This window comes from Palaemon carinicauda, chromosome 11 (genome assembly GCF_036898095.1).
Source record: "Palaemon carinicauda isolate YSFRI2023 chromosome 11, ASM3689809v2, whole genome shotgun sequence".
Taxonomy (NCBI): Eukaryota; Metazoa; Arthropoda; class Malacostraca; order Decapoda; family Palaemonidae; genus Palaemon; species Palaemon carinicauda.
In genome coordinates this window covers 32,197,786-32,207,785 of record NC_090735.1, presented here as the reverse complement: position 1 = coordinate 32,207,785, position 10,000 = coordinate 32,197,786, and the positions used below count along the sequence as shown (strand labels likewise).

At 47.4% G+C, this 10,000-nt stretch overlaps 1 protein-coding gene across 1 annotated transcript in view; it reads right to left on the bottom strand.

Annotated features, from left to right (window-relative positions):
* Nucleotides 1–10,000, bottom strand: part of LOC137649655 (probable glutamate receptor) — a 445,500-nt gene that overhangs the window by 2,029 nt on the left and 433,471 nt on the right. The window lies entirely within an intron of this gene.

Genomic DNA, 10,000 nt, shown 5'->3' with positions numbered 1-10,000 from the left:
GGTAATTACTTTCGGCGTAGCTGAAATGACGAGCCATTAGAATTTGAACGAGGGTATACTACACCACCGCTAGTTAGCGGGGGGGGGGGGGGGGGGAGGGGGGTAGGGAGGTGTAGCTTGCTACCCCCTCCCCGCTCACACACACCTGTGCTGAGTTCACTTTGCTTAGAGGTAGGACTTCACGGTGGATAGGGCTGGCGGGCAAGTTTGATTAAATAGCTAAGGTTTGTATAGTTAGGAAAAATACAAAGTACCTCCGAGTTTGTCATTTGTTCCGTAACTGAAATACAAACCACGCTATTTGATATGGGTGACTCAACCCTTAAGTAGGGTGGTAAGTCCCCAGCCATTACTGTCTTTTAGCTTTCTACCCGGGGACTCAGTATCTGAGTGTGTCAGCACTCAACAATAAGGAGTCCCTGCACCTCGCTAGCACCTTGCTCTGCAATGGCTGCGGCCTACATAAGCTGTGTGGTAAGGAATAAAGTGTGACTTGTCCTAGGAGGTTGACCTGAAGTCCTTTAGATGGAAACTTTAGGCTAAGACTCTCCCAATACCACCTCGTCAGGGTATGGGGACGTGACAGTATTAGCTTAATACTAGGAACACAAGGGAACATGGTTTTCCTGCAGTGGTTTGAGGTCAGCTGTGCAGAGAACCCAGGAAGCTGCTTTCCCCAAGAGAGGGGAGGATGAAGAAAAGAATAAGGGCCAGACATACCTTATCATTCCTGCAGACTAAAACCGGGTAACAATGCCCTCAACCTTCTGCTACTTGTCCATTAACCCTGGATAGGTACGCTCCTCGGACACCCCTTTAAGGGTATACTCGGACGCGCGCGACCCCGACGCCGAAATAAATTCTTAAAAAACCAGTTTTTGCAGTAACCTCCTTTTTTCTTTTGCCAAAAAAAACTTCAATGAATGCTTAAAACAACTGTAAAGATAAATACTACTCAGCTGCAGAAAAAATATTTATTATAAATATTTTAAAAAATTAAGTAGAAAAAAAAGACCTTACAATAAAATTCATAAAAAAAAGTTTATACATATATACACAAATCCTTTTAGGAATTGATTCTTGAATGTTTAGGACACATCATGATGAATTTTGGATGAAGTCAGACCCATGGAGGTGAAGATCTGAAATGAGAAAAAAAGGGTAACTTTTTTTGGCCAAAAAAATTTGTCCAAATTTCATGAATTTTTTTGGGTACCCAAATGAAATAGGAAGTGGCTAATTTTTTTAGGGAATAAACATATGTTATCTTAAAATAGAAATATGTAAAAAAATCTTCATTATTTTGTAAATTACATTTATATCAGGGGCCATATCTAAAGGTAATTTTTTGAGTACTTAGAAATTTCGTAAAAAAATACATATATATAATATATAATATGATATTTATGCAGGTAGAAATATACCAAAATATTACAAATTCTAAAGGGAACAAGAATATATATAGATAGGGCAACTTACGCTTCGGATATGTCCACAAAATGGCCGCCAACCACACTGACTCAGACTCCCTAATCTGCCACTTGAAATGTAGGAAGGGTATGTCAATTTCAAGGTGTTATTTACTAATCTAATTATTCTTGGATATGCATAAATATTGTATGGTGGGTTGCTGGATAATTGTCGATTATTTTACGACTATAAAATTGAAATTCTGACCAAAAAAAATTTTTTTTAAGGGAAATAAAATCGAAAAAAAAAATGTAAAACAATAAAATATTTTAGCTAAAAAAATTTGATGATATTCAATCAAAAAAGAAGTAAACAAAATTTTCCGACAAATAAACATCTAGAGGAATTATACTCTGTGATAGTTCCTTAGTACGTAGTAATTTTGAAAGAAATGGGAAAAAACGAAAAAGTGGCAATCGCAGGAAAATCGAACACATACCTATATATACGCCATATCTGGCTAAAAATAAAGATAGGCATGGGTAGCCAGATCATCTAGAAACACTTTCCAACACTATAAAAATACAAGTTTTGCGACACTACTTGCCAATTCCTTACGGTAACATGACTAAGCAAAAAAATGCAAAACAAATAAAAAGGGGCACTCGCGGAAAAATGGCCAACATTCTAATATACGGCATTTCAGAAAAAAAAAAATTCAGCCACGTACTAGGCAAACCATCAAGGCACATTTTCCGACAAATAAACATCTAAATGAATCATTACTCTGTGATAGTTCCTTAGTACGTAGTAATTTTGAAAGAAATGGGAAAAAACGAAAAAATGGCAATCACCGGAAAATGGAACACATACCTATATATACGCCATATCTGGCTAAAAAAAAGATAGGCATGGGTAGTCAGATCATCTAGAAACACTTTCCAACACTATAAAAATATAAGTTTTGCGACACTACTTGCCAATTCCTTACGGTAACATGACTAAGAAAAAAATGCAAAACAAATAAAAAGGGGCACTCGCGGAAAAATGGCTAACATTCTAATATACGGCATTTCAGAAAAAAAAATTCAGGCACGTGCTAGGCAAACCATCAAGGCACATTTTCCGACAAATAAACATCTAAATGAATCATTACTCTGTGATAGTTCCTTAGTACGTAGTAATTTTGAAAGAAATGGGAAAAAACGAAAAAATGGCAATCACAGGAAAATCGAACACATACCTATATATACGCCATATCTGGCTAAAAAAAAAAAAAGATAGACATGGGTAGCCAGATCATCTAGAAACACTTTCCAACACTATAAAAATATAAGTTTTTTGACACTTCTTGCCAATTCCTTACGGTAACATGACTAAGTAAAAAAATTAAAAACAAATAAAAAGGGGCACTCGCGGAAAAATGGCCAACATTTTATTATACGCATTTCAGAAAAATTAATTTCAGCCACGTGCTAGGCAAACCATCAAGGCACATTTTCCGACAAATAAACATCTAAATGAATCATTACTCTGTGATAGTTCCTTAGCACGTAGTAATTTTGCAAGAAATGGGAAAAAAACGAAAAAATGGCAATCACAGGAAAATCGAACACATACCTATATATACGCTATATCTGGCTAAAAAATATAGGCATTGGTAGCCAGATCATCTAGAAACACTTTCCAACACTATAAAAATATAAGTTTGTCGACACTACTTGCCAATTCCTTACGGTAACATGACTAAGCAAAAAAATGCAAAACAAATAAAAAGGGGCACTCACGGAAAAATGCCCAACATTTTAATATACGGCATCTCAGATAAAAAAAAAAGACATGCACGGGTTAGCCCAACCATCAAGGCACACTTTCTAACACATAAACATGAAAAAAAATCAATAATATACGGCAATTCCTTACTACGTAGTAAATTTTTACAAATATTGAAAAAAAACAGAAATTGGCAACCGCAGTTAAATACCCAATATACCAATAACTACGTCGTATCTGACAAAAACAAAGTCACGCATGGGTAGCCAGATCATCTAAACACACTTTCCAACACTAAAAAAGCTAAAGTTTTACGACACTATTTGGCAATATCTTACGGAAAAATGACTTGGCAAAAAAATGAAAAAAAATGAAAAAGGGGCACTCGCGGTAAAATGCCCAACATTCTAATATACGGCATCTCAGATGAAAAAAAGACATGCACGTGTTAGCCCAACTATCAAGGCACACTTTCTAACACATAAACATGGAAAAAAAAATCAATAATATACGGCAATTCCTTGCTACGTAGTAAATTTTTACAAATATTGAAAAAAACAGAAATTGGCAACCGCAGTTAAATACCCAATATACCAATAACTACGTCGTATCTGACAAAAAAAAAGTCACGCATGGGTAGCCAGATCATCTAGACACACTTTCCAACACTAAGAAAGCAAAAGTTTTACGACACTATTTGGCAATATCTTACGGAAAAATGACTTGGCAAAAAAATGAAAAAAAAAGAAAAAGGGGCACTCGCGGTAAAATGGTCCTCGTGGTGATGTACGACATTTTAACTAAAAAAAAATCATGCACATGGTAGCCAAACAATCCACCAAGACTTTCCACAACTGATAACCTATACAAGAACCACCATTCTACGACAATTTCATAATACGTAATAACTTTGATAATTATGCAAATTACCTTAGAAGGGTAAACTCGGTCGCGCTCGACCCCGACGCGTCTCAGAAATCGGGGAAGGAGTACAGCTACAGCAATGCACATCTGGACACTACTAGAGCGTGTAGGCGAGACACCTACTGCAGGTCGATCACCCACAAATTCAGTCACGGGGGTGAGTCACGTGAGAAAAACCTATTTTTTTTTGACGCTCGGGGTCGCGGACGACCCACCGTACCGTTCCAGGGTTAAGGAGCCTGAGGTTTAAACCAGCTGTTGTGCAGCCACCACAGGGCCGATAGAGAACGTATCGAGCCTCCTGTGGGTCACGTCTTGCAGGTAGTGGGCTGTGAAGGTCGTCTGACGCTTCCACACACCTGCTTGTAGAATCTGCGTCACTGAGTAGTTCTCTTTGAAGGCCAGGGACATAGCTACGCCCCTGACATCATGTGCTCTAGGGCGATGTGATGGAGGGTCGGGATTTAGGGACAGATGGATTAGCCAACAAATCCAAGCTGAGATAGTATTCTTGGTAACCCTCCTCTTTGTCCTCCCAGTGCTTACAAACAATGCTTGCACATGAGGACGAACTGCAGCTGTTCTCTCAGGATAGAGCCTCAGACTCCTTACTGGGCACAGTAGGAGATGGTCTGGGTCATCTGTTACAGAACGAAGACTCAAAATCCGGAAAGAGTCAAACCGAGGGTTCGGCACTCCTGGATTCTGAGTCTTAGCAACAAACTCAGGGACGAATCTGAACGTTACCTCCCCCCATCCCCTTGAATCGGCGATGTCATACGAGAGACCATGAAGTTCACCGACTCGCTTGGCCGAAGCCAAAGCAAGTAGGAACACCGTCTTCCAAGTCAGGTGGCGATCTGAAGTCTGGCGTAATGGTTCGAAGGGGGGTCTCTTAAGAGACCTGAGAACTCGAGCCACGTTCCATGGAGGAGGTCTCACTTCCGACTGAGGGCAGGTGAGTTCATAACTTCGTATGAGTAGGGAAACTTCCAGCGAAGAAGAAATGTCCACTCCTTTGAGCCTGAAGGCAAGACTTAAGGCTGAACGATAGCCTTTCATTGCCGAGACTGAAAGGCGCATTTCTTCTCGAAAATACACTAAGAACTCCGCTATTGCTGGAATAGTGGCATCGAGTGGAGAGATACCCCTTTCACGACACCAACCACAGAAAACTCTCCACTTTGCCTGGTAGAACACTGCAGATGACTTTCGCAGGTGTCCAGACATCCTTTTCGCAACTTGCTGTGAAAATCCTCTCTCTGCGAGGCGATGCTGGATAGTCTCCAGGCGTGAAGCCGAAGCGAAGCTACGGCTTTGTGATAGATGTTAGCGTGTGGTTGTTTGAGTAGCTCGTGTCGTGGAGGGAGTTCTCTCGGGAGTTCCGTTAGGAGTTGCAGAAGGTCTGGAAACCATTCCGCGTGACGCCATAGTGGAGCTACAAGGGTCATCGAGAGATTGACCGATATTCTGGTCTTGTTGAGTACCATCCTCATCAGACCGAACGAGGGAAAGGCGTATACGTCGAAGTTGTCCCACCGTTCTTGGAAGGCATCTTGCCAGAGTGCCTTGGGGTCCGGGACTAGGGAGCACTACAGCGGGAGCTTTAAGTTCAACGCTGTAGCAAACAGATCCACAGTCGGGGAACCCCCAAAAGTCAGGACTTTGTTGGCTACTAGACGATCCAAAGACCACTCGGTACTCACTATCTGAGACGCTCTGCTCAGATTGTCGGGGAGCACCTTCCTCTTGCCTGGAATGAAGCAAGCCGATAGTGGAATCGAGTGGACTTCGGTCCATCTCAGTATCTCTACTGCAAGATGGGATAGCTGCTCTGAAAAGGTACCTCCCTGCTTGTTGATGTAAGCCACTACTGTGGTGTAGTCGCTCATCACCACCACAGAGTGACCCGCCAGGTATTGTTGGAACTGTTGAAGGACCAGGAATACGGCATTCATTTGTAGCAGATTTATATGGAGGCACTTTTCTGATTCTGACCACACGCCTGAGGTCCTGTGGTTCAGAACGTGGGCCCCCACCCTTTCTTTGAGGCGTCCGAGAACAGCATCAAATCCGGGGGGAGGACGAGAAGATCCACTCCCTTTCGTAGGTTCTCGTCTGTCACCCACCACTGAAGGTCCGTCCGTTCCGCAGGACCCACAGGGACCATGACGTCCGGGGAATCGTGTCCTTGATTCCACCGAGACTTGAGTCGCCATTGCAGAGATCTCATTCTGAGGCGACCGTTGAGAACTAGGATGAGAGGTGACCGAGGAGACGTAACCACGATTGGGCTGGGAGTCTGTCTCGTCTGAGAAAAGGGCTTACGACCTTCCTCAGCCTTGCTATCCTGTCGTCTGATGGGAAGGCTTTGTGGAGATTGGTGTCAAAGATCATGTCTAGATATACCAGTCTTTGAATAGGAAGCAGAGAAGACTTCTCGAGATTTATCAGGATCCCCAGATCTTGGCAAATTCCCAGAGGTTTGACTCGGTGTCGAAGAAGAGTCGACTCCGAGTCTGCAAAGATCAGCCAGTCGTCCAGGTAACGGAGGAGACGGATGCTGATCCTGTGTGCCCACGATGATATCAGGGTGAACATTCTGGTGAAAACCTGAGGTGCTGTGGAGAGACTGAAACACAGCACCTTGAACTGGCAGATCTTGTTGTCTACTCTGAATCTTAAGTACTTCCTTGAAGACGGATGGAATGAGATCTAGAAGTACACGTCCTTCAGGTCCAGTATACACATGAAATCTTGCGGTCTCACTGCAAGTCTGACCGTGTCTGCCGTCTCCATGCTGAATGGGGTTTGCTTGACAAACCTGTTCAGAGCTGAGAGGTCGATGACTGATCTCCAGCCGCCAGACGCCTTCCTTACAAGAAAGAGTCGACTGAAGAAGCCTGGGGACCCGTCGACGACCTTTTGGAGAGCACCCTTCTTCAACATGGGCTCGACTTCTGCCCGAAGGGCTTTCCCCCTTGCCGATCCCATGGCAAGAGAGCTCAACGACACTGGATTCGCTGTCAGGGGAGGTAGAGATGTTGTGAACGGGACGCGATATCCCTGACTGATTACGGAAATCGTCCAGGAATCGGCCCCGAGTTGCTGCCACCTGTTCGCGCAACTTTGTATGCATCCCCCCACTGGTGGACATGAAGGGGGACTGCCAATCCGAGGGTTTGCGGCCTCGGCCACTCCCCTGGAGGACTTTTTGCCTTTCTTGTCTGACAGGAAAGGACTTCAGCACCGTTGTCTTTACTTTCACTGTCGGTTTCGTTGTCTTGGACGGGCGAGGTTGTTGAGGTGCTGGAGGTTTATAGGGCTTCGATGTCAGAGCCCTACGTAGGAGAGAGTCCTGGTTGGACTTCCTCCACCTCTCAGCTGCCTGTTCCACGTCTTTAGGCTCAAAAAAATTTCTCCCCCAGATGGAAGAATGTCTGAGCCTGCTGACCTCGGTGCTGGGGACTTACGTGTGGAATCTCTCAGACAGCGCATCTCGACGCTTCAAGATGGAATTAGTCCACAAGTTCGAGACTTGGTGGGCTAGAAACTCGATGGTACGAGTGCCTGAGAGAAGGAAGGTCTCCAAGGCCTTCCTGGCACTCTCCTTGGACAGGTCCTCGGATCGTAGCAGGATGCCTAGAGACCCTAGCCAGATGTCCAGCCACGAAGTTGCCTGCATGGCACACTTCGCCACCTTCTCCTGACTGGGGATCTCCGTAGCCGAGAAAGACACTTGCCGGTTGGAGAGTCTCTCTAGAGGGACTCCCCTGGTAAGCTCTTCCATAGAGTGGTGTAAGAGGAGAGCTAAACAAAACTCCTCCATGATCTCAAAGTACCTCCTCTGATGGACACGAGGAGGCGGGAGGAGTTTGTTACCGGCGGTGGAACGGCTGGAGGAGGCAAGCTCAGAGAGCTGGCCCTCAACCTTATCTCTGGCACTCTTAACCCCTTAGGACCAAGGCAAAGCTGCGCTGGCTTTAGAGGGTTTTTGAGTGCCAAAGACTCGGCCCAGGACCGTGTCCTTGCTCTCTCGAGGGGGAATCTCAGGGGCCGCGAACCCATTAAGATTCCTCATCAGGGTCAGAACCTGCCAGAACGCATGCTCTGTCTCCTTTAGCTCTCCTCCTGAAGGGCTGGCAGCAAAGTCTCCTGTCCCCAATGGCTCTTCTTGGGGGGACTCGTGGACGTTCTCCGTGGGTTTGGCTGGCTCTGGTCTCATCCTTGAGGACAACTTTGGAACAGTCTTAGAGTCCTTCGACTCCCTCCTGGGAGGGATACAGGACTCCAACAGCGATGGCGGGAGGCTCTTCTCCACCCTTACCCGAGAAGACTTCTCTGCGCGAGGTGGGGTTTCTCCCATTGGTGTGATGGGAGAACGCCTCACCTCACGTGAATCCCCTGAGGACGGGAAATCCTCGTCCGAATGGGAGGGAGAGAAAGTCTTGGGGGGGGGAGGGAGCCTTCCTCAAAGACTTCCGAGGAGCCAGCTTAGCCCTTGGAGAAGTCACCATGTCATCTACTCCTCTCTTCCTCTTCAGGGGGGTCGAAACTGCTGCTGATTTGAGGTCCAGCTCAGAGAAAGCAGGCTTAAAGGCCTGCATGACAGCTCTGACAAGGGACCCAAACCAGGGCTGCTTACTGACAGCAGCGCTGTCAGAGACTCCCTCTGGAGGGAAGGGGATCGTTCGATCCCCAGGAGTAGAAACCAAAACAGGGTCTGCCTGAAAGGAAGAAGTAGAAGGAAAGTTCATGGACCTATCCGGCGTTCTCCCTCCCTCCGGCGAACTCGCTGGTCTGCGCTTGCAGGGTGGGAAGGGACGCGATGACGATGACCTGGTCACGCGTTGTCCTGTAGCCTCGCGCGTGGGATCGCAATGGGGGTCGCGCTGGCACTCGCGCGATGGGATTTTGCCTGGATCGCACGGGGGCAATGGCGAGGGCGCGCGTGGGCGAGGGCGCGCGTTGGCGAGCGATGGCGCGCGTGGGCGAGCGATGGCGCGCGTGGGCGAGCGATGGCGCGCGTGGGCGAGCGATGCCGCGCCGGCGAGGGAGCGCGTGCGAGCGATGGCGCGCAAGAGAAGGAGCGCGCAGGCGATCGATGGCGCACAGGGGCGCGTTCTGGAGAACGCAGAGGGCAAGCAGCATGTTGGATAAGCATTCGCGCTCACGGAGGCGATTGCTCGCGCGCGCGTGGACGCGCAGGATCCCGATGAGCCTGTAAGGGCGATAACGTTGGGCGCATGCGCGCAGGGGATATATCCCTTGCAACTGGAGAATGCGCAGGGCGCACGTTGGTGACTGCGCGTGATGGCGCTTAGGTGAAGGATGGCGAGCAGGCGCGGTCCGATGGGGCGTCAGCATGTGATGGCGCGTTGGAGAGCGCTTGCGAGCAGGGGAAGAAGGTATCATCCCTCCTGCGCCCAGATCTGAAGATCGTGGGCGCGCAGGAGATCGTAGGCGCGCAAGCGAGCACTGGCACGTAGGAGAGCGCTGGTGCGCAGGAGAGCGCTGGCGCGCAGGAGATTGTGGGCGTGCATGGCGCACATCAGGATGAGGGCGCAGAGTGGCGCGTTGGCGAGCAGGTGAGCGCTGCCGCAAAGGAGATCGTTGGCCCGGAGGTGAGCGCTAGCGCGCAGGTGAGCGCTGGCGCATTGTCTTTGGGACTGGTGATCGCTGGTGCGTTGTCTGGTACGCAGGAGATACCTGGCGCTTAAGGGACTTTGACACAATGTGAGAAAGTCCTTTTTGCCCCGAAGGGACCGTTGCCTGTTTGATAACGGGATGCGTGGGCGCCCACAGCGCATCAGCGGCCAGGAATGGTGACGGTAGGTCAGCAGGTCTGGCAGGTGAAGGAGATCGTGAATGATCTGCGTAGAGGTACAGGGAT